This window comes from Balaenoptera musculus, chromosome 15, assembly GCF_009873245.2.
Source record: "Balaenoptera musculus isolate JJ_BM4_2016_0621 chromosome 15, mBalMus1.pri.v3, whole genome shotgun sequence".
In the NCBI taxonomy this organism is placed as follows: domain Eukaryota; kingdom Metazoa; phylum Chordata; class Mammalia; order Artiodactyla; family Balaenopteridae; genus Balaenoptera; species Balaenoptera musculus.
In genome coordinates this window covers 25,221,670-25,247,907 of record NC_045799.1, presented here as the reverse complement: position 1 = coordinate 25,247,907, position 26,238 = coordinate 25,221,670, and the positions used below count along the sequence as shown (strand labels likewise).

The 26,238-nt window shown below is 45.1% G+C and overlaps 1 protein-coding gene across 6 annotated transcripts in view; it reads left to right on the top strand.

The window, feature by feature from the left end:
- Window positions 1-507: 507 nt before the first annotated feature.
- RALY (RALY heterogeneous nuclear ribonucleoprotein) overlaps window positions 508-26,238 on the top strand; it is an 81,074-nt gene continuing 55,343 nt past the window's right edge. Inside the window, exon 1 of one of the 6 annotated variants that reach the window (XM_036825907.1) lies at window positions 508-986. The gene's annotated coding sequence lies outside the window, so the exon portion shown is untranslated. Of the gene's footprint in view, window positions 1,018-2,039; window positions 2,088-26,238 lie in introns of those variants that run through there. The other 5 variants (XM_036825903.1, XM_036825905.1, XM_036825909.1 and 2 more) reach the window with 5 other exon arrangements.

Genomic DNA, 26,238 nt, shown 5'->3' with positions numbered 1-26,238 from the left:
CTCCCGAACCCCATCGCCTTTGGGTCACGCCTCCTTCCGGCTCCTCCCCAGAGTGGCCACCTTTGGGCCCCCTCCTGCCGGCTCAGCTTCCGGGCCCGCCTCTTTCTGTCCCGCTTCAGTCTTTCCTCCGTTTGGGGCTTCTCTTCAGCCCCGCCTCCAACACGCCCCGTTAAGGGCCCCGCCTCCCCCAACCTCGCCGGGGCCTCCCTCCACCCTTGACTCCTCCTCTGGGCAGGCCTCCCTTTAGCCCCGCCCACACCCCCCTCCTTTCAAGCCCGTCTCTGAGAGGGCGCCAATGTCTTCCATACTTGTCTCGCGCGCCTCTCTTCACTGCATCATCACTCTCTCAGCCCCGCCCCTCCTTACGCTCGGTTCCAGTGTAAACCAGTCTCTCTTCCCGCCCTAGCCCCGCCTCCTCAGGGTCCCACCTCAGTCCTTCCTCCCTGTCAGGCCCCTCCCCGGCCCCTCCTTCCTCTTCTCCCCGCCGTAGCTCTGGACCTTTCCAAAGCTAGGTTGAGGGGGTAGGAAGAGCCTCTGAGCCTCGGGGGCCCGGCTGTGTCATGGCGGGGCTGCGGACTCCTCGCGCTTGAGTCGCCGGGCCCGTCTTTGGAGACAGAGGCGGGGACAGGGGGTGGCGGGGCCAGGGCCGGAGTGGCGGGCGGGGCCGAGTTGAGGGAAGCCACTCCGGACGCCCCCACCCCGGCGCGCCTCAGTGGTGCCGGCCAAGGGAAGGACTCGCGACTGCGGGGCTCGCGCCGCTGTCAGTGCGGCGGGGTGCGCGAGCAGCGCGGCGCAGCGTGGGCAAAGCAGAGAGAAGCTGAGGGGGCGGTAGCGGCGGCGGCGACTCCCGCGCGTGTGATCAGTTCCTCACGCTGCGGCCGGGGCCGCCTTCTTCCTCCCTCCCTCGCTCCCTCCCATCCGCCCCCGAGTGCGGCGGCACCACCTCCTTCCGCGCCGCGCGGCTTCCTCCAGACCTCTCAGCGCGGGTGAGTGGGGGCCGCGGGCGTCTTCTTAAAGGTACGGGGAGGGGGTGCTCCTTGCTCCTTTTCGGTCACCCACCTCTTCGCGCCGGTCGCTGCCTATTTTTAGAAACTCTTTTTTTTGGCCATGCGGGGAGTCCCGGGAGCCGGAGTAACTCCCGGCCCCCTCCCCCCGCACCTTCCCTCCACCCGGGCCTGCCGCCCTGGGTCCCGGCAGCCCTGGCGTTCCCTGCCCGCCTCCTCCCCGCGGGTCGGACCTGGGCCCGGAGTTGGCGGGGTGGGCCCGCGCCCGCTCGGAAGTTGGAGTCTTTTGTGTTCGCGCCCCGCCCCGCCCCGCCCCGCCTGGCGAGGGGAGGAGGGGGGAGTGGAGGCCGCGCTGGGGAGGCCTCGGGCGGGCCGGGCCCCGGCTATGGCCTCGGCCCCGGGCTTCTTCCGACTCTCCCTCTCGGGCTGGGTCTGCGGGTTCCCGGAGGCGATCAAAACTGGTCCCGCCTCGCTCCCCACGGGCCTGAGCGCCTCCTCGGCCCCCCTTTCCCGGTCCTGGGCATGTTGCACACCTTGGGCTTATAGAGGAACAACAGCAGGCCCTTGAGCTGGGGCCGTGTTCCGCGCTTCACGCAGCCTTTTCGCCGCCGAGTCTCAGTTTGCCTTTCAGTGAACAGGGAGAAAGAAAGTCGCCTCGCAGGGTGTTTGTGGATTCAGGGAGGAAACTAATGTGTGAGAGAAGTGTTTAATACCAACAGGTAACATTTAATGGACTTGACTCAGGAACTTCGCAAGCCTTATTTCATAGAATGCTCACGACGGCCTTCTGAGGTTATCCCCATTTACAAAAGCAGCAATCAAGGCGCAGAGAGGTTAAGTAATGTGTTCCAAATCACAGTTAGGAGCCACAGAAGTGTAAAGCCGTGGTGCTGGTACCTGTTGTTTATTTCTTAGTGTGAACTTGTGTAATCTCTTAGTGCAGAACGGATTTTGAGTCACATCGTTAGTTGGGAGACCTAACTCCGTTCTCCCTGATTCCTTGCCCGTTAGAAGCTGATGGATGCAGAGGACTCCAGATCTCAAGCACAACTGAAGTTCCGTGGGTTTTGGCTCAGGGAAGGTGTAAGTCGTTTAAAGCAGTGAGGTCCATCCGTTTTTTGTTTTTTGTGGCTTGTTCCTCCCACCAAACCTTGCTTGTTCTCTATAGCGTTTAGATTTATAGCTCCTGGTTGGGGGAGGGGGAGCAGAAAGTGGTTCAAGTCAATTGCTTCAACTCCCTGCCTTCAAATAGAGATTTATTTCTCTTATTTTCAGATAAGGCCCAGAGGGGTAAAAGTGAACTAAAATTAACTTTGGCAAGTGTTCTAGTTTTCCAGTGTGTTTGATCCCTGGTGTCTAAAGATCAGGCAGGGGAGTTCCTAGGCCAGGTCTTGCGATGTCTCCTGATGTGTGCTTTAGTTCTTTGGAGTCTGGAGGTCTGCTGTAGTCTCCCCTTTCCAAGATTCTGGATTTAAGAGTAGTGGTATATAGGACCTGGAAGGGGTCTTATCTGGTCTAACTTTTTTTATCTGCCTTTTCCCTCTTTCCTGTTAACTGAACCTTGGAAAGGAGAAGTAAGTTGTCTAAATTCACAGACTGCTTTAGTGACAGAATCACAACTGGAATTCCAGTCTTCTGACTCCCAGTGCAGTAATATTTTTATTTCTACCGTACTCTGCCACCTTTTGAAAGGGCACTAAACTACTTATTCAGGTCTGAAGACCAAGAATCCCAAGTAACTTGAAATCACAAAGAAGTTGTTTAGTCCCAGCATTAAAAGGAGGCCAGGTTTTGTGCACAGGAGTACCAGTTCTCGTAAGTCACCACTGTTATTTTATAGTACTTTATTTATGGTTTATAGTTCTCTTTTATAACTGTTACCTGATTTCATTTCTCATCCAGTTCTGTGAGGGAGCTCTCAGCGTTTGGTTTATATCTCCTTTTTACAACTCTAATTGAGAATGGAGACATAGCAAGGTTAGGGCACTTGCCTTACTTAGATCACTGGATTAACAAGTGGTGAGTACAGGGCATCTCTCATGGACAAAGGATTTGATTTGATGTGGCATCATGAACTCAGTCACTCATTGTGGCTCTCTGAGCCTCAGTTTCCTTATCTGTAAACTATCACAGGGTTGGGTGGGGACTATGAAAAATGGCTATGAAAGTGCATTGTAGTAGTAGGCTAACATTTATTAAGTACTTTCCATGTACCAGTCACTGGATTAAGGACTTTCTGTAGAGCATCTCATTTAGTCCTCAGAGCTACTGTATGAATTAGGTATATTATTAAACTCCTTTTGCAGAAGAAGAAACAGGATTAGAGAGGTTACATGACTTGCTCAGGATCATGTAATTGATAACTGCAGACAATATAACTTTAAAGCTGGTATGCTTTTTATTTATTTTTTTGTAAAAATACATGTAAGATCAAATTTACTATTTTAACTATTTTTAAATGTACAGTTCTGTGGCATTAAATATATTCACACTGTTGTGCAACCATCACTACCATCCGTGTCTAGAACTTTTTCATCTACCTCAGCTGAAACTGTATAAACACTTACTTCCTCTCCTCTCCTTCCTGGCAACCATCATTCTATTTTCTGTCCTTGTGAATTTGACTACTCTAGGTACTTCATATAAATGGAATTATACAATATTTGTCCTTTTGTGACTGGCAAAGCTGGCACTCTTAGTGCCTCCCTTAAGCCCAAGGTGCTCTGAAAATGCAAAATGATTATTAGTTCTCATCTGCAGTAAGGTGTGGCATGCAGCTCCAGAGCAAGAACCTAGGCCTGGCTGTACCACTCTGGTTAAGCTTCCCCCACTCCACCCCAGCTCCGTAGATTAAAATTCTTTATCACTGAAGCCTTTTTTGGAGATCTCTGCTTGCCCCTTCTGTATCTTCCAAAGGGAACTCCTGCTCTTGAAATAGAACCCAGAGGACTCCCCACCCTTGCTTTGTTTGCATCTTCCTTTCTGGCTGTCCTGGGTTTGGGCATATGGGGCTGTTGTGATCAACAATAGCAGTGCTGTGACAGCAGCTTGGATCAGAACTACTCAGGACGATTAAATGGATTATCTTTATGAAATGCTCCCTCTTTGTGCCCTCCTCTTTCCATAAAGGCACACAAGAGGGATTAGCTTTTGGGTTCCTAGAGGGTATTTATGGCTCCTCATTGCTTGCAGGTGGTTAAGATGGAATTAAATGCTGCATTTAGTCTTTCAAAATTCCCTTTGTTTTTACTACTTCTGTGTCTTTGTGTGTTTTGGGTGGTGTGGTGGTGCGATGTGGTGTTTATGTTTGTGAAGTGTAGTTGGAATTTTGTCATGATGCCAGCAGGGGTTGGGATGGGAGGTGTTCCAGAGATGGATAATAGGGCAACAAACACAGATCTGAGCATGTTGCACTTTCCTCAAAAATCTGATGGCCCAACATTGCCTACCTATTAAAGTCTAAACCCCTGAGTGTGATAATAAGGTCAGAGTGTATTGAAATGTTTATTGGATAGAATCTTGTAGTTGAGGGACTTAAAATCATGTAGACCAGCCAGCCACCCAGCCAACATTTGAATAGGCTACCCAATGAGATTCTGTTTCATTGGGCACCTCATTATTGGAAAGTTTTCCATTTACAGAACAGTTATTAAACATCTGCTCCGCAGTGTACTAAGCTTGGAAATTTGGGTGTCTCAGGGGGAAGACAGGCAAGGAAACAGGCAGTGTGAGAAGTGTTGTGACAGGGACAAGCACCGTGAGAGCACGGAGGAATGGAACTAACCCAACCTTGGAGGGTCAGGGTGGGGGGGTTCGTCGGAGAAGTTGGCTAGGCCTAGACCTCAAGAGAAAAGACTAAGCTAGGAAAAGAAGAGATTTGGGGAGCTGAGGAGGAGACAGGTAAGACTGTTCTAGGCAGAAGGGAATAGCAAGTCTAGATATGGTGGTGGTAACAGGTGAGACTTTTGGCCATTTACTATATCTACCAGATGCCATTTTAAGCATTTAACATGTGTTAACTCATTTCTTTCCATAACCATCTTGAGAGGTACATACTGTTACAATTCCCATTCTGTAGGTGAGGAAACAAACCCAGAGGGGTTAAGTAAGTTTCTCAAGATTTCTGGGTGGAGCATAAAGCATGAGATGGGTGGATGTAGCAAGAGATGAGACTGGCAAGGTGGGCAGAGCAGAGGCCAAGTCATGAAAGGAGCTTATTGCCCAGGTTGAAGAGTTTGGACTTCATTTTGGTGAGGGGACCATGATCCTGTATGCATTTTAGAAGGATATCAGTGGCTCTTTGGGGAGTGGATTGGAGGGCTAGAGCACCATGGGCAAAGAGACCAGTTAGGAGGCTTTTGCAGTAATGCAGGCAAGAGGTGATGGTGTTTCCAATGAAGGGTGTGTGTGTGTGTGTGAGTGTGTGTAGAGAAAAGAAGATGGAATTGAGTTGTGAGACACTGTCAAAGATTGTTGGTGTGGAGGGCAAGGAAGAAATCAAGGAAGACTTCTAGATTTCTACCTGGTGCGGTTGTATAGATGGGGATGCAGTTTATTGAGGTGAGGACACAGGAGAAGAAGGTGGGGGGAAGATTTCTCATGCAGGGTCTTATTACATCTGATTTCATTTATCTTCATCCAGTATTGATCATAGTTATCCAAGGGGAGGGGAGGGGAAACTGGGGTGAGGGAGAGTACGGCACAGCAAATTTGATAACTATCCCTGGCTAAACTGTTGTAGACACTAGTTTTGGAAAGGAGGAAATAATTAGAACCTAGACATTCCAGACCTTGCACAGCTCTGAAGACTGCTTATGTTAAAGCCAAGGAAAGCTTATGTTTTCTCCAGACAACATTCTTTGGCATTGCTCTCCCCATGTGCCAGTGTCCCTCTCTAATTCACCTCTGCTTACTCTGCTAGGCACTGGGAAAGCAAAGATGAATAAAACATAGCTTGAGAAGCTTGTATTCAAAAGGGCAGCAGATCTCAGTAGCTTAGATACTGTAGTGGAGGGGAGGGAGTGGGGCGGGACAGGATGGGGAGGGACTAAGAAGGATTCTTATTAGGGGCAGGAGTCAGGAGCCTGCTCTGTGTGCCAGTCTTTTCCTCAGGTGGCAAAAGTCTACACTTACTCAAAGGGCCAGGTTTATTCATTTGAATAATGATGAAAAATAATGACTAGATGACCCCCAGGGTCCCTTCTAGCAATAACATTTTATGATTCTAGTGATGATTCAGACAGTATATCTCTTGGAGAGGTATTTTCTTTCTTCCTTTCTCTTCCCTCCTGCTTCCTCTTCCTCCCCTTTCTTCCTTAGGCAGTAGTAGGGATGTCGGGGTGGAGATAGGGTTTTCACATGAGTGTCTATTAAAAACCTAGTTTTATTCAGTTTTAGCTTTATGTATAAAACGTACAACTGGAGGAGAGACGATGGCAGTAGTAATGTTAGCTTGCTGTCCTACAACTGACCCCTGGGTACTGTAAGGAAAGTTTCAGACCCATGATGGATGCAGCTCACAGACTCTCAGGACTAGAGAGAAAGGGGCCGTGGGATAAATTGGGAGCCTAGTCATGAGCCTGAGGATATTTGGTCTGGTCCCTGCTACTAATAATTCAGTGTATGGACTTGGCCAAGCCCCTTTGCTTCTCTGGCCCTATTGCTTCATAAAATAATCAGGGGGCCAAAGGGTGAGCCCTGGGGACAGAAAAAGGATTGGAAGTTCCTCTCTAATGAGGAATAATTATCGAATAACTGGAGACAGGCATCTGCCCAAGTATTGCTAGTTATCTCTTCTGACTGTTTCTACAGCCCTTCTTTTTTCCTCAGTCTTTTTGTCACTTCATAATGGCCTCCATATGAATAAATCTGCTGTGCCTCCTGGGAGGAGGGGAGGAAGGTTGGGATATTATCTCTAGGTTCTGGTCTACATCCCCAACGAGCCGTTCAGGCTGCCTGCTGCCCCCTGCTCTCTATGCTGGGGTAGGGGTTGGGAGTTTTTGGTTGAATACTCAGGTTTTCTTAGGCTCAGACACATGTATTTGGAGTGCTCCACTGACTAAAGTGCCAATCTGGCCATCCTCCCAACATGCCCAGTGCAGTTCCACTGAGGGGGAATAGCATTCGGTGGGCCTTTGATGCTTGCCAAACTCATGTTAATTGTAATTACCTAATACTCCCTGGGATCTCAGTTTTCCTGTCTGTAAAACAAGGGGGTTGGGCTGATGTCTGGTTTTATGGGAGTGGCTTGAGAATTCATTTCTGGAAGAAGAAGGGGCTTTGTTAGAGTATTGAGAGTATCTCACAGGGTTAAATTCTGGGTTCGCAGATACCTTTCAGTATATAAACAGATGGATATTGCTTTTTAGAGTGGACAGAGTGCTGAAAAATTGCTTGTGAGGTGAATTTACCAAATTGTCTACTGAGTTCCATTATAAACTTGGAGCTGTTGTCCCATGGGACAAACTTGGAGTCCAAGACTAAGAAGTTATATTTAAATATGTAGCAAACTGTTTAAAATCATAGGATAAAAGGAAAATAAAAACACTATAAGATTCCCAAACACCACTAGGACTGGAAAAACACTAGACCAGAAGTTTGCATTTCCTTAGAGCTTTGGCTTTCTGAGGTAGATACCTCTGCTGTGGTTACCTGGCCCTTGAAATGCCATCTGTAGAGACTGAAGAGTTCTGTTTATTTGTCAAGGTAAGAATCATTGCCTTATTCCAAGTAAGTATTCTCATTTACAAGGTCTCATTTACAAGGTCACATTTACAACCTGGTCAACCTATTGTTGGCCAGGTTTTCTTCATTCCAGAGGCATTTATCTGGTATTTAGCTATCTCCTGTTTGTTTGTTTTATTAAGGATTTCACTAAGCCTAGTTAACGGTAGTGTTTGCATGGTGTCTGTTGATCTGTTTGTCTAGTTTCCTTTGTAATTCTTTGTGCTAGTGAAAGCAAGCTGAGCAGTAGATTTAAAAGAATCATTTCCATAACTCATTATTTCTCTCGGTCTGGGTTTCCTTTCTGGAAGGTATGATCATGCTACACTGAGAAGTCAAATGTTGTTCGCTGCTTACACAGACCGTGTTAAGGCTTTGGGACTTTGTTCTTCCAGATAGTTGTAAGCTGGCACTGAGGAATGGTGCTCTCAATATAATAATGATAGCTGTGCCTGAATCAGTTGAACACAAGAATAACTTTTCTTCATACCTTAAAGACTCACCCTAAATTGATTTTTCACACCAATTAAAGTTAACTCTTACTAAAATTAGGGTGTTAGGTAGAGTTACCATGCTAAGTAGGTTACCTAGCTGCTGTAGTAAGATTATGCTTGGAAGTCCAACTGCTTTCCATCCCTAAGTTCAACCATTTGTTCTAGGAATTTGGAGTACCTACTATGTGTTCTCCCTATGGAGAACATAAAAACCAAACAATACATGATTCCTGCCCCCAGATTACATTCAGTCTGGAGAGAGAGACAGATAAGTACAACAGGTCCTAGCTTATTCTTACCCGTGCTTCCTTGGCCTGGATATTTTGGTTGAGGGTTTAGACTGGAAATAGCAGAATTGATGGATGTATCACTAGGCAAGGAGACCTATTTGAGTATCTGACTTCCAGTGTTCCAATTTGGTTTTGGCCTTCCCTCCTTCTCTTCCTTTCTTCTGCCTGTTATCTAGATTTTCTTCTCTATTGCTGAGGTGTCCAGCAGCCAGTGTGTAAAGTCAAGAACCTTAGGGTAGGGGACAACATTGTCCTTCAGGTTTGGGTGTCCAGACATCTGCCTAGTGCTTTCCCTATTCTTCTCACATCAGTTCTTTGGCTGGTTTCCAGAAAAAGTTGATATTGTCTAGCTTCTTATTTAGGAATGAAGAAAATTGTTTCATATTGCATTAAGTTTTATACTCAGTTTTGAAATAAAATAGCTATTTTGCTTGCAAATGGAATTATTTGAGGTGTGGTTTCTGGCATTTTTTTGGCTGTGCTGCACAGCCTGTGGGATCTTAGTTCCCCGAGCAGTTATTGAACCCGGGCCCTCAGCAGTAACAGCACGGAGTCCTAACCACTGGACCACCAGGGATTTCCCATTTGATCAGTTTTTGACTTACTAATTATGACTAAACTGTAGTTCTTGAAGCCCATTGCTGCTATCTCTGCCAGCCTTCTTTGAACGCTTTGCAGCATGGAGCCCTAGGAAATGGAGGGAACGTTGAGGTTACCCTGTCTTGAAGGGCTCTTCATCTTCCCTTGTCCCTATTCTCAAAAAGAAAGTGTTATTTGGGATGCTGTGTTGTGTTCATGATTTCTTCCAACAATTTAGCATTGCCTGGGAGGTCTAGAAGAAGAGGAAATATGCCTGTGTTCGTCCTCAGAGGTTGGGGACAATATTGAAATCAATTTGACCAAACTGTATGGAGCCCATTGAGTCCTCCCTTGGTGCTGTGAGGGATGAAAATGTGTAAAGCATACTCTTGTCTTCAGGGAACCTGTGGTCTCTTTGGGGAGATAAGGTAATCATGAAGTTGTAGCTGATAATAAGGCAGTTTGGTGTAGAGAGCTTGGTTTGGAAGACTAAGGTCTTACTCTTGTTCCCTGGAACTAATTTGGCCAGGAAAACTGGAATAAGTCATTTTCCCCTCTCTGAACCTCCATTTTCTCATCTATAAAATGAGGTTAATAATCTGTATCTTGCCTTCCTCACAGTGTTATTGTGAGGAGCAAGTTAGATGTTACTAAAAGTGCATTATAAAACCAGATGATGCAATTTATATGTGAAGAATTCATGAGTCATTTATCAGAGGTAATAGGTAAATAGCAGAGTTTCCTATAGAAGGGGAGAACTCTTTGGGCTGGGGTGATCAGGAAGAGTGGTCTGGACCAGTCTTGGGATGGGGAGAAAGAATGCTGGAAGCATTTAGACAGAGGCAATGATGGAGCAAAGGACTATAGGCAGAACTGTTAAGGGGCAGCAGTGAGTGTTTTAGCTTTAGTAGTTATTGACAAACAGTTTTCAGACTGCATACCAGATCAAACTCTCATCAGCTGTGTATGAGAGAATTCCTGTTGCTCCATGTCCTTGTCAACACTTAGCATTATCTTTTTATTTTATGTCATTCTTGTTGGAGTGTAGTTATAGAAGTGAATTGTAAGAACCACGATAGGAACTCTCAGGTAGTACCATACAGGGGTAAAGTGATTGGTAAGTTCAGAGAAGGGAGAGATTGCTTCATTTGTGGGTGTGTGGTGCCCAGGGAACACCTATGGAGGAGTGAGCATTTGAGCTGGGCCTTGTAGGATAAGGATAGTGACCATATATTATCTAGGACCATCCCAATGTCTAATATTCTGTCTTGCTGCGCTTATAAATTATGAAACACCAATATTTCTATGTCTGGGCCAAATCTCCCAGTACACCCAGAAGCAGCGCCCGGATATCTTTTCTCAGTTGCAGTGCTTCTCTCTCCTCCCCCTTTGTTTCCAGAAAGTATGATCACAGGAGATTTAGGCTCCAGAGATGGAGAGAGGACATTCTGTGCAATGGGAACAACTTGAGCAGAAACACAGATGAGCAACTAGATCAAGCGGCATCCATATTCCAGCTAATGAGCAGAGTGGGGAGGGCATGTCCCATAATTTGGGGGTTGGTGATACCTTCTCATAGTCTCCTGGAGCAGGTGGAAAAGGTAATAATGTTCCCAAGCCAATTTGTATTTAAATTGATAGAAGGATGAGAATGACCTCTTTGCCTATAATTACATCATTTCGGGGAAGAAATTAATCCAGCAGACAGTCATACTTGAAGTATGTCGAAAGAGAGTTTGTCTTCTCTTAAAATGGAGGGGGAGGAAGGGGAACGCCAGGACCTAAAGAGCTTAGTCTCTCAGCACTCATCTATTACTTGTATATTTGCTCGGAAAAATTACCATTTCTTTGTCAGCTTTTATCCTGCCTGGTGGACTCTAGCTGGGTGTTTATTTTCTGTAGTTTTACCAAATCACTTTGAAGGCTGGTGTGAACATTGATCATGTCTTAGAATCTTTCTTCTTTGTTCTGTCAGCAAATACTAGAAAATGTACCTTAAATTACCTGTTTTTGGGAAACAAGGTGGCCCTGCCTGCTCCCAGAGAGGCATGTTAAACATTAGTCAGCTCCTGATCCTGTGTTAGGTCCTGGGGTATTTGTCGGGACACTGGGGGTGTTAGAGCTGCCAGTGGGGACATTGACCAGAGGGTATCTAGGCCTTCTGTCAAGGAGACTTGTCAAGTACTTGATTAAAAATCTGACCTGGGTTCTAGACCTAACTCTGCCATTTATATTAATAATAGCTGCCATGGGACTTCCCTGGTGGTGCAGTGGTTAAGAATCCGCCTGCCAATGCAGGGGACACGGGTTCAAGCCCTGGTCTGGGAAGATCCCACATGCTGCGAAGCAACTAAGCCCATATGCCACAACTACTGAGCCTACGCTCTAGAGCTCATGAACCACAACTACTGAGCCCGTGTGCCACAACTACTGAAGCCCGTGTGCCTAGAGCCTGTGCTCCACAACAAGAGGAGCCCGTGCACTGCAATGAAGAGTAGCCCCTGCTCACCACAACTAGAGGAAGCCCGCGCGCAGCAACAAAGACCCAACGCAGCCACAAAAAAAAAAAAAAACAAAAAAAAACTGCCATGACTTGGGTGCCCACTGTGGTGAGATACCATATTGGTGCCTTGTGTTCATACTAATAGGGCTGATATTTACTGACGGTTACTGTGCGCTGAGAGCTCTTTGTGTGTGTGTGTGTGTGTGTGATCTTTATAATATAAATTTATATATAATCTTAAGGCATATCTTATATGTAAAATTAATGTATAAGACATAGACATGGGCTTCCCTGGTGGCGCAGTGGTTGAGAATCTGCCTGCCAGTGCAGGGGACACGGGTTCGAGCCCTGGTCTGGGAAGATCCCACATGCCGCGGAACAACTAAGCCCGTGTGCCACAACTACTGAGCCTGCGCGTCTGGAGCCTGTGCTCTGCAACAAGAGAGGCCGCAATAGTGAGAGGCCCATGCACCGCGATGAAGAGTGGCCCCTGCTCGCTGCAACTAGAGAAAGCCCTCGCACAGAAACGAAGACCCAACACAGCCAAAAATAAATAAATAAATAAATAAAAGTGAAATTCTTTAAAAAAAAAAAACATAAACATATTTCATATAAAGTTTCAACATATTGTATATGTTGTATATACATATACAATTGTATATATTGTATATATATTGTATATAATTTAAATATAATATACCTAAGTATATATTAAAAATATTCTCACCTCAACCGTAAGAAGTAGGTTTTGTTGTTCCACGTCGTATAGGTAAGAAACTGAGGTACCAGTAGGTTAAGAAATATGCCCACAGTCACACTGCTAGTAAATGTAGTTGCCAGGATTTAAACCTAACCAAATCTTCTTTTTTAATATGGAAAATTTCAAACGTATACAAAGTAGACAGACTAGGTTAATGAAGCATGATGTACCCATCGTTCAGCCTCAGTAGTTATCTATTCATGGTCAATCTTATTGCATTTATACCCTTACATACTTCTCATCCTGTGCTTTGAAATGTGGGTATCATATTTTGTCCTTAAGTATTTCACAATGTATTTTTTTTTTAATTTTTGAACTTTTTTTTATTGTCGTAAAGTATATGTAATATAAAAGTTACCATATTAGTCATATAGTTCAGTGGCATTCAGTATGTTCACATCATTGTGCAACCATCACCACTCTAGATACTTCTTTTGTTAAAAAGCTTTCACAATGTATTTTTAAAATTATTTATTTATTTATATTTTGGCTGTGTTGGATCTTTGCTGCTGTGTGGCGAGCGGGGGCTTCTCATTGCGGTGGCTTCTCGTTGTGGAGCATGGGCTCTAGCACGTGGGCTTCAGTAGTTGTGGCATGCGGGCTTGGTACTTGTGGCTCGCGGGCTCTAGAGCGCAGGCTCAGTAGTTGTGGTGCACGGGCTCAGTTGCTCTGCAGCATGTGGGATCTTCCTGGACCAGGGCTTGAACCCGTGTCCCCTGCATTGGCAGGCGGATTCTTAACCACTGCGCCATGAAGGAAGTCCCACAGTATATTTCTAAAAGATGATTTTAAAAAACACAACCATTATCACATAATAAAATTTAACAATTCCTTAATACCATCAAAATCCAGATTGTGTTCAAATTTCCCATTGTCTTATAAATGTCACAATCTTATTTTTACAGTTTGATTTAGGATTTACAGAAGGTCCATACATTGTAATTGGTTGTTATGTCTTTTAAGTCTTTTTTAATTATAAGCTTACCTTTTTCCCCTTTTATTTGTTGAAGGAGTTGGATTGTTTTTCCTGTAGAAATTTGCTCATTGCAGATCTGTGGTGTGTTTAATATGTTTCTCTGTCCTTTGTATTTCCTGTAAATTTGTGGTTGTGTCTAGAGGGCAATATCTCTTAATCCTCATAGCAGCCCTACAAAAATAGGTATTCTTATTTTGCAGATGAGAAAACAGACTGAGAAAGGTTGGGTAACTTGCCCAGGGCCTCACAGCAACCTTGGATTTGAACAGACCTTCTTGCCTTCAAAACCTATGCTCTTTTGTTTTCACCGTTCACCCATTCTGTGAGCTTGAGCAAATCATTTTCAGTTCTCTGGGCATTAGTTTCTTTGTGTGCACTGAGAGCTCTTATAGAAGTAGTGTTCTGTGTCCCTGTGACCATTTTAGTGCCCACCATCTGACGGCATGATACTAGATGCTGTGGGTGATACTCATATGAATAAGACTGTTTTCAAGGAGCACGTAGTCAGCCAGGGACTGAGGACCATACCCTGTTTCAGACATGGAGCCTGTTTTGGCAATTGCGGGTCTATAGGATCATTAATCCCCCATAGATTCCTGACTAACCTCCCTACATCCTGTCTTGCCCTCTTTCAAGCCATGCTCCTCTCTGCTGCCAGTTGCCTTTTCCTAAAAACCATTTTTGTTGTGTTCTCCCTGCTCATAAATCCAGCTTGAGGGATCTGGTAAATAAGAAAAGTTTTTCCAGCAATAAACCTTCCCTCCTTGGATTGAGTTACTGTTTTCAAGGGCAGCTAGTCTTTTTTCTTTTCTATTTGGCAAAGGTGTTATTGCTTTTATGGAAATGGAATCTGGAGATGATAGAATAATGATGGAGTGAAGCATAGGGAATGCCATCTTGATTCAGGGGAGTGCACACATTTAGCATTGTACTGTTTACTCCCAAGGACATCCGACCGTAATGGGGCAATTGTGCTGTTTTGCAAAGAAAAGGAACTTTTAGTTGTGGAGTCCAGGGAGAAGAGTCTTAAAGGTATCCTTTTGAGATACCTTCATCTCATTGATGAACCTTCATCTTATTGGCTAACCAAGCCATTAAAATGAATGTGTTATATAGGAGTAGAGTCAAGCAGAGCAGTGTTTTCGGTCTGTAGTAATTTGGGTGGCAGACAGGTGGCATTGGGGTCCAGGTTGACGTACAACTGATATAGGTAGTGAAGTCAAAAGTCAGGAGAAGTAAAGTTTAGGGCATTTGTATCACTGGAGTGCCTTGCATATAATAGTTACCTAATATCTTTTAAAAGTCTTTAAAAAAAATACTTTGACAGTGGATCAAGCCAGAGGAGAAGGCTGTGAAATCATGGATTCTAAAGCTCAGGAGCCAAGTGATCTAGGACCCTGGATAGCTCCTTGGAAAAGCAGTTCCTCTGACAAAAGTTAAGAGTACTTAGGGGACTCCTAAGTCCTTTCTGTTCCAGATCTTTTCAGAGGATCTTACGCTCTGGATCAGAAGTTGCAGACTGGCAGGTCTTGGATTGGGTCTAGCCTGAAGTGTATTTATTTTGAGTTGGACCCCAGCCTGGGAAGATTAGGGTTTTCAGTGGAGATACTATGTATGAGATCAGAGGCCCGGGCATGTGGGCTATGAGGGTGAGTGATTTCTCCTGAAGAGGGAGTAGGATTTTTGAGGAAGAAGAAGGGGCTGGATCCTGATGCTGACCATGAGCATTTTCCTATTCACAGGAGTGGGACTAGTCCCCAGTTATTCTACAGGCTTCACTCCTTGAGCCTGCCACCAGGGACTCTTTGTATCATAATTGGCACCAGGCCAATTTGGCAAAATGCTTGAGTTTACAGAATCATGTTTTTCATTTCTCTCCCTCATTCCACATGCTACTTCCTTATTGGCTGACTCTTCTAGATAGAACATATTTATTCTCAAGTTTGTCAAAGCCCACACCATTTCCTGTTGTTTCTTTGCTACCCAAGCCCAGTGTCCGTTGCCATTTATCACCAGGCTAGCACTTTTTTCTTTGAAACACTTGGTCAGCTGTACTTATTTTTGCTACCTGCTTGGTGCCTCTGGGTCAGCTCAGCACTAGATGGAACTCTAATATTGAAGGGACTTAACCCAGTTACAGTGCTCTTAGTCCCTGGGACTAGATGAATTATCTTATTTTACCAGGAACTTTTGGTGCCTCTGTTGCCTAGGAAGGCTGTCTCCTGGCTTGTCTTAGGACTTCATAAGGACAGCAAAGTAGTCAAGTCTCAGTGAACCTTGTCCTTGTAAAATTGGCATTTTTTGCATCTAACAACTCACAAGCTGGGGTGAAGTCTGCCGTCTCATGGAAGAAACCACAACATCTAAATATACAATATAAATCAAAGCTGTTTTACTTATAAGTTAGTAACTGGTCTTTCTTTCCCCCTAGCTGCAGTGAGAGCAGCTCCTGTGTGTTGAAAGTAGGTGGCTTTCTGAGCAAGTGACTGTTCTTGCTGCCTGTTCCCTTTGGCTTCTTGTAATTACTGTAACATCATCATCCAATATGTGGAGCACCATGGTAATTTCCATGACAACTGATCATGATTTCCCAGATAAAGGGAGGAAGCTAATAAGTGTTAGGAACTTGAAAAGGGTATTGGGCTAAGTTCTTGTGATACTAGTAGAATTTGGAGCTGGGAATGACTTTTCAGCAGCAACTGCCTAATTAAACCTTCCCCATTTATAGACAAGGAAACAGAGGTCTAGAGAGGTTAAACAACTTGCCTAAGGGGTCCCTAGGTTGTGTAATACACTTGAGATCCTCAGTCTAGTGTTTCTTTGTGCCTTCTATTCTGTATGGCTTCTTTCCATTATGTCCCACTGGACCATGAGCTCCACCAAGGCAGGATCCACATCTGTCTTGTTAATTAATGTTTTCCCAGCACTTACCACAGGACCTAAGTATTTTTTTAAAATTAATTAATTAATTAATTTATGGCTGTGTTGGGTCTTCGTTTCTGTGCGAGGGCTTTCTCTAGTTGCGGCAAGCGGGGGCCACTCTTCATCGCGGTGCGCGGGCCTCTCACTATCGCGGCCTCTCTTGTTGCGGAGCACAGGCTCCAGAAGCGCAGGCTCAGTAATTGTGGCTCACGGGCCTAGTTGCTCCGTGGCATGTGGGATCTTCCCAGCCCAGGGCTCGAACCCGTGTCCCCTGCATTGGCAGGCAGATTCTCAACCACTGCACCATCAGGGAAGCCCCCCTAAGTATTTTTTGAGTGAATGGATAAACTATGTTGGAGTTCTCAGACTGGGACACATGAAATCACAGGATAAACCATATGCCTTCCTGAAGTGTACTCAAATCTTTTTTTTGTAGTTGGATTAGTTTAAGTATTATTACTAGTAGTTTAAAAGTTTACTCTTACATTAAGTCATGTTATGGATTGGATAATAAGTTAACATAAATTTTTTAGATAAAATGAGAAGGCATCAAATAAATTCCAGGATTATAGTAGGCCCTTTGACCTTTACCCCAGAGGGTCTAGTGTTGCCAGATCTCTGATATATTTAAGAGGAGCTAGAAATCTAATTAGAAAAAAGAGGTCTGACTTTAAATGTTGGCAGACAACTCAGGTTTGTTTGTTTGTTTGTTTTTTAAACAAATGTGTGGGTCAGACAAAACACATCCTTGGGCGTAAGCATCCCTTTGTGACCTATGAGATAAACAGGTCTGGGTAAGAACAAGACTTTGGACAGAGCCAAATGGATGATAGTGTCAGGGATGGCTTCCATTCTGAGTCTGGCTTGGATTCAAACTGGCCATAGGTCGGAGTGGAAAGAAGTTAAGACTTGATAGGTTAGGAAAATTCCCACATTAAATATCATCCTCTGTGGGTAGCAGCTTCTGTAATATCTTAGCTCTTAGAGAGCATCACATTTACTCCCCTTGTTTTGCAGATTGAAATAAAGTCCAGAGAAGGTAACAGAGCTTTCCTCTAGGATCCTAAGCAGCAGCCTTAGATCTTGGGCAGGCCCCTGCTTCAAACTCTAGACCTTTGTTTGGTGCTCCTGCCTCATGCTCTTAGGGCATGGGGCTAGGGGCTTCTGGAATACTTTGGGATGGTTGGTAGAGCTGGGCAAACTCCACTTCTTAGTACAGCCCTATCATCCTAAGCAAAGGGAGGGTTGAGGTGGCAGTAATATGCTCAGCCTCATCTTGGTGCAAAGGGTCTATTTCTGTGACTAGCATCATGTTGACCTTATTTTTTCTACCTAGAAAGATGTAGAGGACAGCTCAGCAACAAAGAGCCTCAGTGCCAAGATAGATCCATTCCCTCCTGTGACTTCCTTGCCTCTTCTCTTCCTCTTCTTTTTCTTCCCTTTCGGCTCCTTCCTCCTTGAACCCTGCTACCTCCCTTCTGCACCCTCCGCCCCCCGTCCTTTCTTTTTCTCTCACTGTTGCCCTTCTCCTCCATGCGAAATTCTTGTGATGCCACTGCAGTAGGCAGAGCCTGGGATTGGACCTGTTTTCCAGGAGTTTTGAGAGGACTTGCTCTAAAGTAGGGCAACTAAATAAAGGAGATTATATGTATTTAAAATGTCCCTTCTCCTTCCCCACCTCCACCCCAGGTTGGAAAGGATAAAATCTCAACTATGGACTTGACTATAAGGCTCATATAGTCTGGTGTCACCTCACTTTGCTGCCTTCTGTCAGCAGCACAGTTTTTAACACCCACTGTTCCCTGTGCTCCTGTTCAGTAGAATGACTTTGTTTTGACTATTCCCTCTGAGTAGAAACTCTTTCGGCTCCTTGTTGTCTTTACCTGACAAACTCCTACTCATCTTTTCGTACCAGTTCAAATGCTACCTCCTCAGTGAAGCTTTCCCTGATCACTCCATGAGCAGAATTAATTTTGATCTTCTTTCTACTTTGCTTCTACTTCTATAGTTGTACTCTGGTGCTGTATCACACCTGAATCTGCTTTCATTCCTGAAATTGAGACCTTATGAGCCAAGAGACAGTGTGCTGTTTATCTCTGTTTCCCGTGTGTCTCTGTAACAGGCCTGGCACAAATAGTACTTGCAGAATGAATGACAGAAATATATGTACATAGATACCTGTGGTATTCGGTTGAGCGATAAATGCTATAGGTGCAATATGATAAAGTGCTGTGGCAGTTTATGGAAGTTCTTGAGAGAGAACTTCTGAGAGAAATCTTGGAAGCTTCTAGAAGCTGGTAGCATTTGAATATTTCTTTTGAGATTTAGGGGAAGTTCAGTTGGCAAAGATGGTGGGAAGAACATTCCAGGTGGAGGGAATGGTTAGAGTAAAAACAATGAGAAAACACAGAGGTCAGGCCCCACCTACTAATTTACTCTTGCCCTAAGCTAGAATTCTTTCTAGAATGTGTGCTAAATTTTTAGGCCAGCCTAAAGGAAATTCTCTTTTCTCCTGTCTTTTCTACCTTTTTTTCTTTCTGTTCTTTCCTTCCCTTCTCCCTCTCTCGTGACCCACTTGTCTTTTACTTTTGATTTCTTCTCAGTCCTTTCCCTTCCTTTCATCTTCCCAATGCTCCAGTTTTTTGTTGTTCTTTTTTTAATTTTTTTTTTTGTCTGCGTTGGGTCTTCATTGCTGCATGTGGGCTTCCTCTAGTTGTGGCAAGCGGGGGCTACTCTTCGTTGCGATGCCTGGGCTTCTTCTTGCGGTGGCTTCTCTTGTTGCTGAGCATGGGCTCTAGGCACGCGGGCTTTAGTAGTTGTGGTGCGCGGGCTCAGTAGTTGTGGCTCATGGGCTCTAGAGCACAGGCTCAGTAGTTATGACGCACGGGCTTAGTTGCTTCACGGCATGTGGGATCTTCCCGGACTAGGGCTCGAACCCGTGTCCCCTGCCTTGGCAGGTGGATTCTTATCCACTGCACCACCATGGAAGTCCCCCCAGTGCTCCAGTTTTATGTTTTTTGTTTTTTTAACTTTATTGTTTACCTTTCTCTACCTACTTTCTTCTTTCTTGCCCTCTTCCCCAGGCAACCCAGGAAATCCAGGCCTTTGGGTTGAGATGTGAATCAGCTACACAGTATTTAACTCCAAATACCACCTCCTCTTGTGAAGCTGAGAAGTAATCATGGCATAATTGCTTCTCATCTGTCTCTTATGTTTTATTGACATTGACTTTTTTTTAACCTCCCACGATGGTGGGGGTGTTGTTATCATCTTATTTTTTTTAGTAGTTGTCAAAATGTCAATTTTAATGAGAAATTTCTGCAGACAGGCCTGCCCTTGAGTGGTGTGAGCCTTCAGGCAAAGCTAGGGCTGGATGAGTCAGAAATGCTCATTGGTCTGTTTTCTCATGCATACAGGTGTCTGGGTCACACAGATACATACACACTCCCTTCTGTATCTACAGGTTTGTATGCTTTGCAACACATACACACACAACTGAGTTACAAAGGTGCACATATTTCTTCTCTTCTGTACACATCCATACTTATCTCTCTTATACCTTATACCCACACATTTATCCTCCTATACCCTTGTCCCACTGTTTTCTACCTAGATACACAGAATTGTGTGTGCCACGAAAGTATCTGCAAGCCTGTCTTACAGACACCACACTGTCCTCTCCCTTATGTATCCACACAAGTACTCCCCTACATACAGACACTGACATCTGCCCATGCCCCAGTCCCATACACTCAATACCACACCATCTCCCACTATTCCTTAAATCTCCCTCCTTAATTATTTCTAATCTTTATAGAAACATTTTAGTTTCAGACTAGTTTTGAAAGGAAATGTGTTTGTCGACAGCCAAGCTAGTGGACCATTAGGGAGTCTGAACCATTTATGACAGATCCTTTGACTAAGGCCTCTAGAGTAACCCTGTTATTGTGGAGGTGGGGGAGGGCTGGCTCAAACAATAGCGGATTGCTTCTAAATGGCACTGTTATGAGCCAAGGTGTATTATTTTTTTTTTAAAGATTTAACTTTTATTTATTTATTCATTTTTGGCTGTGTTGGGTCTTCGTTTCTGCACGAGGGCTCTCTCCAGTTGCAGCAGGCGGGGGCCACTCTTCATCGCGGCGCGCGGGCCTCTCACTCTCGTGGCTTCTCCTGTTGCGGAGCACAGGCTCCAGAAGCGCAGGCTCAGTAATTGTGACTCACGGGCCTAGTCGCTCTGCGGCATGTGGGATCTTCCCAGACCAGGGCTCAAACCCGTGTCCCCTGCATTGGCAGGCAGATTCTCAACCACTGCGCCACCAGGGAAGCCCGCCAAGGTGTATTTGAACCTAGTTCCAAACTGGATCCTGTGATTTCAGGGTTCACTTCTATTGGAAGGTGATCATATACAGGCAAAAGAGCCAGAGCCACTGTAGATGTTCCAAATCAGACTTTCTAGGGTGGGGCCTGGAAAACTGTATTTTTAACAAGTTCCCAGAGTCCTTCTGTTGTGTAGCCAGGTTAGGAAACACTGATGTAGAGGAAAGAACTAGAAGTGAGAAGATCTGCGTTATCTTTCTGTACTACCTTGGACAAGTTATCTTTTTTTGGACCTTAGCTTTCTCAACTGTAATATAACAAAGCTCATGCTTATAAAGGACCTTTTCAGCTCTAAAATTTCATGCTGCTTTATGATGAGTTCAATCTGGGATACTTTTCTACCATAAAAGTGTCCATTCTCTGTCTACCCTGGGCAAGGCATTTCAGGCTTTGGCCAGAGGCCAGCAGAGGCAGCCTAGGCCCTGATCTTCTGTCAGAAGCACTGACACAGTTCCTAATTAGAAGTGGATCGATATGGGCCTGCAGCCAGGCCTGGGGAGCCTGGGAGGAAGCTGGAGGAGTACTCCTAGCTGGGGAGAATCTGATTACTATGAAATCGATATGTTTTCCTCACCTTTATAAACTCATATATAATATAGTGCTAGGTACATAATACAGGCCCCCTCCTCAGATGGCAACATCATTTAGTGTTAATATTGGGTTAAGCCTCTTTGTATGTTCATTTCCCCTAACAACTTACCGGGATAGGTTGAAAAGGAAACTGGAGCTCAGAGAAGTGAAGTGACTTGGCTGCCCTGTGTCACATAGCATGTTCTCTGTTGTACTGCACTACAACATTTCTGAGCATTTGCAACACTTTGATTCCAAGCCAATGAACTTTTTTTTTTTAATTTGGAATCTTTTTCTGTTCAGAATTTTCTCATTTATTTTTGGCCACGCCACATGGCATGTGGAATCTTGGTTCCCTGACTAGGGATCGAACCCGCGCCCCCTGCATTGGAAGCTTGGAGTCTTAACCACTGGACGGCCAGGGAAGTCCCTTTTTTTTAAAAAAAAACCAGGGCCATCCCTTACCCTTCTACAGACTGAACTGGAGCTGAGGCCCTCTCCCTGGAACCCTTCAAAGACTGGAGGAAATCCCTTAAAACCAGTGGTTGAGGAGGATGGGGGGAGATGCTCTGCTTGCTTAGGCTTTCTCATCTCCTTTCCCAGGTCCCTAAGGAATGAGCACGCTCTGGTGGGAGAGATCAATCATCATTTGGGATCAGTGGGAGGGCTGAGTCAGGTTTCTGAACTGGCCCTGTGCAAGGAGGGGGAAGGGACTCACGACCAGATATTTCTTTTTTTTTTTTTTTTTTTTAAGAGAGAAATTCAAGAATTACAACACTGAATTTTTTTTTAAATTTTTAATTTATTTATTTATTTTTAGCTGTGTTGGGTCTTCGTTTCTGTGCGAGGGCTTTCTCTAGTTGTGGCAAGTGGGGGGGCCACTCTTCATTGCGGTGCGCGGGGCTTTCAGTGTCGCGGCCTGTCTTGTTGCGGAGCACGGGCTCCAGACGCGTAGGCTCAGCAGCTGTGGCTCACGGGCCTAGTTGCTCCACGGCATGTGGGATCTTCCCAGCCCAGGGCTCGAACCCGTGTCCCCTGCATTGGCAGGCAGATTCTCAACCACTGCACCACCAGGGAAGCCCACGACCAGATATTTCTATGCGTTGTAGAACCCGAGGGCTTAATATGCTCAGCTACCAGTGTGCTCAGACCAAATTCCCCCTACATTTGGTCATTCAACAAATATTTGTTGAGTATCTCCTATGTGTCAGGGCTTGTGCTAGTGCTAGCTAAGGATTCCTCGATAAAGACCCAGTCCCTGCCCTGAAAGACCTCACAATCTAACATCAGAGCCAAACAGGGAAACAGACCATAGTATTCTGTATGTGCCTTAATAGAGGCATATGCAGGGTTCTCTGGGATCACAGAGGCATGGAAGTGGGTTTTTCTGGGGGAGATAACTTTGATCTGGCTTTGAAGGAAGAGTAAGAGTAGAGGCAGGCAAGGCAAGGAGGGCACTCCAGACCAGGGAACTAGCGCAAAGGAAAGCATAAAGATGTGTCCAGGAACAGTTGATAAAGGGGTGGACATTAGAGTAGTCCCTAACATGTAGCCAATCAGATTGACAGCCCTTGCCCCTTACTAGACTTAGGGCTGTAATAGTAGTCACTGAATGGTAGTAACACAGGAGCAGGTAGGGAGAAGAAGGTGGATTTGTTAGTAGATGCCAACTGAAACTTAGTTTCAGGGAGGAAACTAGGGAGGAAAGCTGAAGAGCAGCAGCCCTCTGCACTCTGGGCCAAGCCTGCAGAGACGCTGGGGGTTCTTGGCAGTGGTTTGAAAGTTCGTTGGCTCAGGCACAGGGCTTTGCTTCTCTGATGGCAAAATCCTCTACTTGCCTTCCCCTCCTTTCTTTTAAAAAGAAATTAATGGAATCTGTTCAAAGTATCCCTGAAATGAAATTACATTTTTAACTCTAATTACCCTAATTAAAACTTGACAGCTGTAATCCTGGAATGGCAGATATGCTAAGTACCCCATGCCTGTGACAAGCTTACTTACCCAGATGGAATGTTGTTCTGTTCTGGGCTTAGGAGAAAAATTCTTTTGTATGTTTGTTTTGTTTTTCCCCATGAGCAATTTAGTCTTTGACCTCACAGCTTGCTCAAGCTAGGATAGGCTTACTTGTGGGCTACAGGCTTGTTCAGGACCCCTTAATCTCAGTAGAGGTCCCTTTGCATCCAGAGGAGATGCTCCTGATGATTCTTAGCACATACCTTTGAGTTCTCATTTCAGTTGAGGTTGGATTGAATGCCCTGAGCCTTTCCCTGGGTGAAATCTCCTGTCTTGGGGGGATCTGCACTTGTTAGAAGGCTGTCTGCTGATCTAGGGCTAAATCTGTATCTGGGATCAGTTTATGGCTGGTATTAAGGATACAGTTTGAGGTCAGGGACAAGGAGCTCTGAAAATAGGATCCCTCTTCTCTTCACATATATCAGCGTAGGCTAGAAGCCACCTAATGAAATGCCTGGTCTTGGCCCCTACCTTAACTAGTTACCTGGCCAGACAGGGAACATGATGGGGAGGGAGGGAGGCAGCCCCTGAAGCAGCCTGAAGGATCTGTTGATGCTGTGAGTCATCTCATGGTTCTGTTAGAACCAAAGATTCCCATGTTCTAATGACTTTCTCTTAGCCCAGAAGCCTGTTCAGTCAGTGGACACTGAGTGTTACATTAGGTACTGCAAGGGATACAGAGTTGAATAAGACACACTCCATGCCCCTGCGAAGCTTAGAATTGTGGGGGGAGTGGGGAAACAGTAGTGGGTGAGGGACAGCCATATAGTGACTAATTATGTAAGGCAGAGCAAGAAAAGACTTCTCACAGGTGTTGGCATTTGAGCTTGTCCCTGAAATAGGTAATATTAGCAGAGGAATGGAGAAGGGCATTGCAGGTGTTAGGGAAGAGCATGGTGGAAGGTAAGAAGTTGCCAGGTGACATCCTGCTGTGATTGGAGTACAGTGTGCAGGGAAGGATATGATAGAGGATGAGGTAGAGTTTAAACTATCCTGTAGGCAAAGGGGATCCATTGAGGGTGTAGGATTGTGATATGAGTGTGTGTGGTGGACTGAGGGACAGGGTGATTGGAGACAGGAGATTAGTTAGAACAGATGTCAGGCAAACTGACCTGTGGGCTGAATCAGTCTGCTGCCTCTTTTTGTAAAGTTGTACTAGAATACAGCCACACTCATTTGTTCGTCTATGACTGCTTTCATATTACCTTGGCAAAGTTGAATACTACAGAGACTGCTAGCCCTATACAGAAAAAGTTTGCTGACCTCTGAGTTAGAAGGTAATTATGAAAGTTCTGGAAGAGGAGATAAATGTCAGGACTAAGCTGGAAATGAATTGGAGGTGTCAAATGAGACTTTTCAGAAGAAGGGACAGCATGATTTAACAGAGAACACCTGCCCTACCTACCTCTCAAAACTTTGTAAAGGTCAAATTTGCTGAAAGTCACCATATCACAAAGGACACAGGATGCAGGCGAGTCCTGATTTGCCCTTATTAGCTGTGTGACCTTGGGCAAATCACTTACCTTCCCAGAAGTTCAGGTGAATATTGTGGATAGAACAAAGAAAAGAATCAATCAGATTTTTCCTCATGGCACAGAACTCTTATTCTGCTACTTCTCTATACTTCACCCCCCATTTTATAAATCTGAGGGCCCGCTGTTGGGAAGATCAGATATCCTAGAAAACCTGGAACATAATTTACAGTTTGAGTTGTGAAGTTGGGGATGGGTGGGCAGAGGGTTTTGATCTCCTGGAGCCGCTGGTGTTGTGGGAGAAGGGCTCATGATAGTTTGAGGACATCCTGTGCCCTTCCCCTTCCCTAACTGCTGGCACTTGTTCTGGCCAGATTGAGTTTATTTCTGCCCTTTAACTTCCAGAGCATATTAGCCCCCTGCAAAGCTAAAGGCTGGATTGATTTCTTTCTCAGTCACCTTTCAAAGCAGGAAACTATGTAAGTACCACTTGATATCCCTTATGCGTCTCTCCCTGCCACTACACTGAATCCCCTATGACTCACTCCCTTTTTCCTAGAATGTTGTGCATCTACCCTGGAGGATAGGAAAAATCACTAGATGGGAGACCGCAGTGGTGGGTTCCAAACTCATTTCTCCCTTCAGTTTACTATGTGACCTCAGCCAATTTGTTTCATGTTGCTGGCCCTTCAAGTGACTTTAGTCACCTCTTAGGATCTGGGCTTTCTTCTTTAAGACCTCAACTTCAGAGCACAGCCTTTTCCCTTTTTTTCTTTTATCCTCTGTTCCCCCCTCCTTTCAATCTGGAGTATTTGTGTATATACGTACCTCATTTGCTTCAAATTCACTGCCTTTGACTGTGAGGAGAATAGTCATATCTCTAGCTGTTTGTACTGGCAAGGTTCTAGGAACTGGCACTCAGTCTAATTACTGGAGTGGAACAGACACTGGAGGTCAGGTCCAGCTGACCCTAGGGTTCAGCAAGGCATGGTGTCTCTAGGATGGGCAGTCTAGTTCAGTACAGGTAAACATTTGGCCCTGGTATCCTTGATAGAGTATAAGAATGAGGGCCAGGCACTGATCCAGGCAATTTACATTTTTTTTGTTCCTTTATCTCATAACTCTGAGACAGGTGATATCATCACAGATATCATTTTACAGATGTGGGAACTTAGTTTTAGAGGATCATTCAGTAGACAGAGACTGACTCATTGAGGATACAGGGAAATACCTAAATATTCCCTCTTCCCATAGGGGAGAGTGGTGGAAAAAACAGACAGTAATCAAAGCTCTTAAGAGGATATAGGGGAGCAGGTAAATAATAATGCTTAAGGATACCCAGTTTAGGTGGCCAGATCCAGGGCTCAAACCCAGATCTGTATGCGTGCTATTTCTACTATACCATGCTGCCTTCCCTGCGGAAGGATGGGGAGAGTGGCAAACTCAAGAATAAGTCTAGGCTGGCAGGCAGTCTCTGAGGAATGGCCACTGGTGGGAAGGCCTAGTCTTGGATTCAGAGCTGGGCTTTAGTCCTAGGAGGGCCTGAGATGTTAGG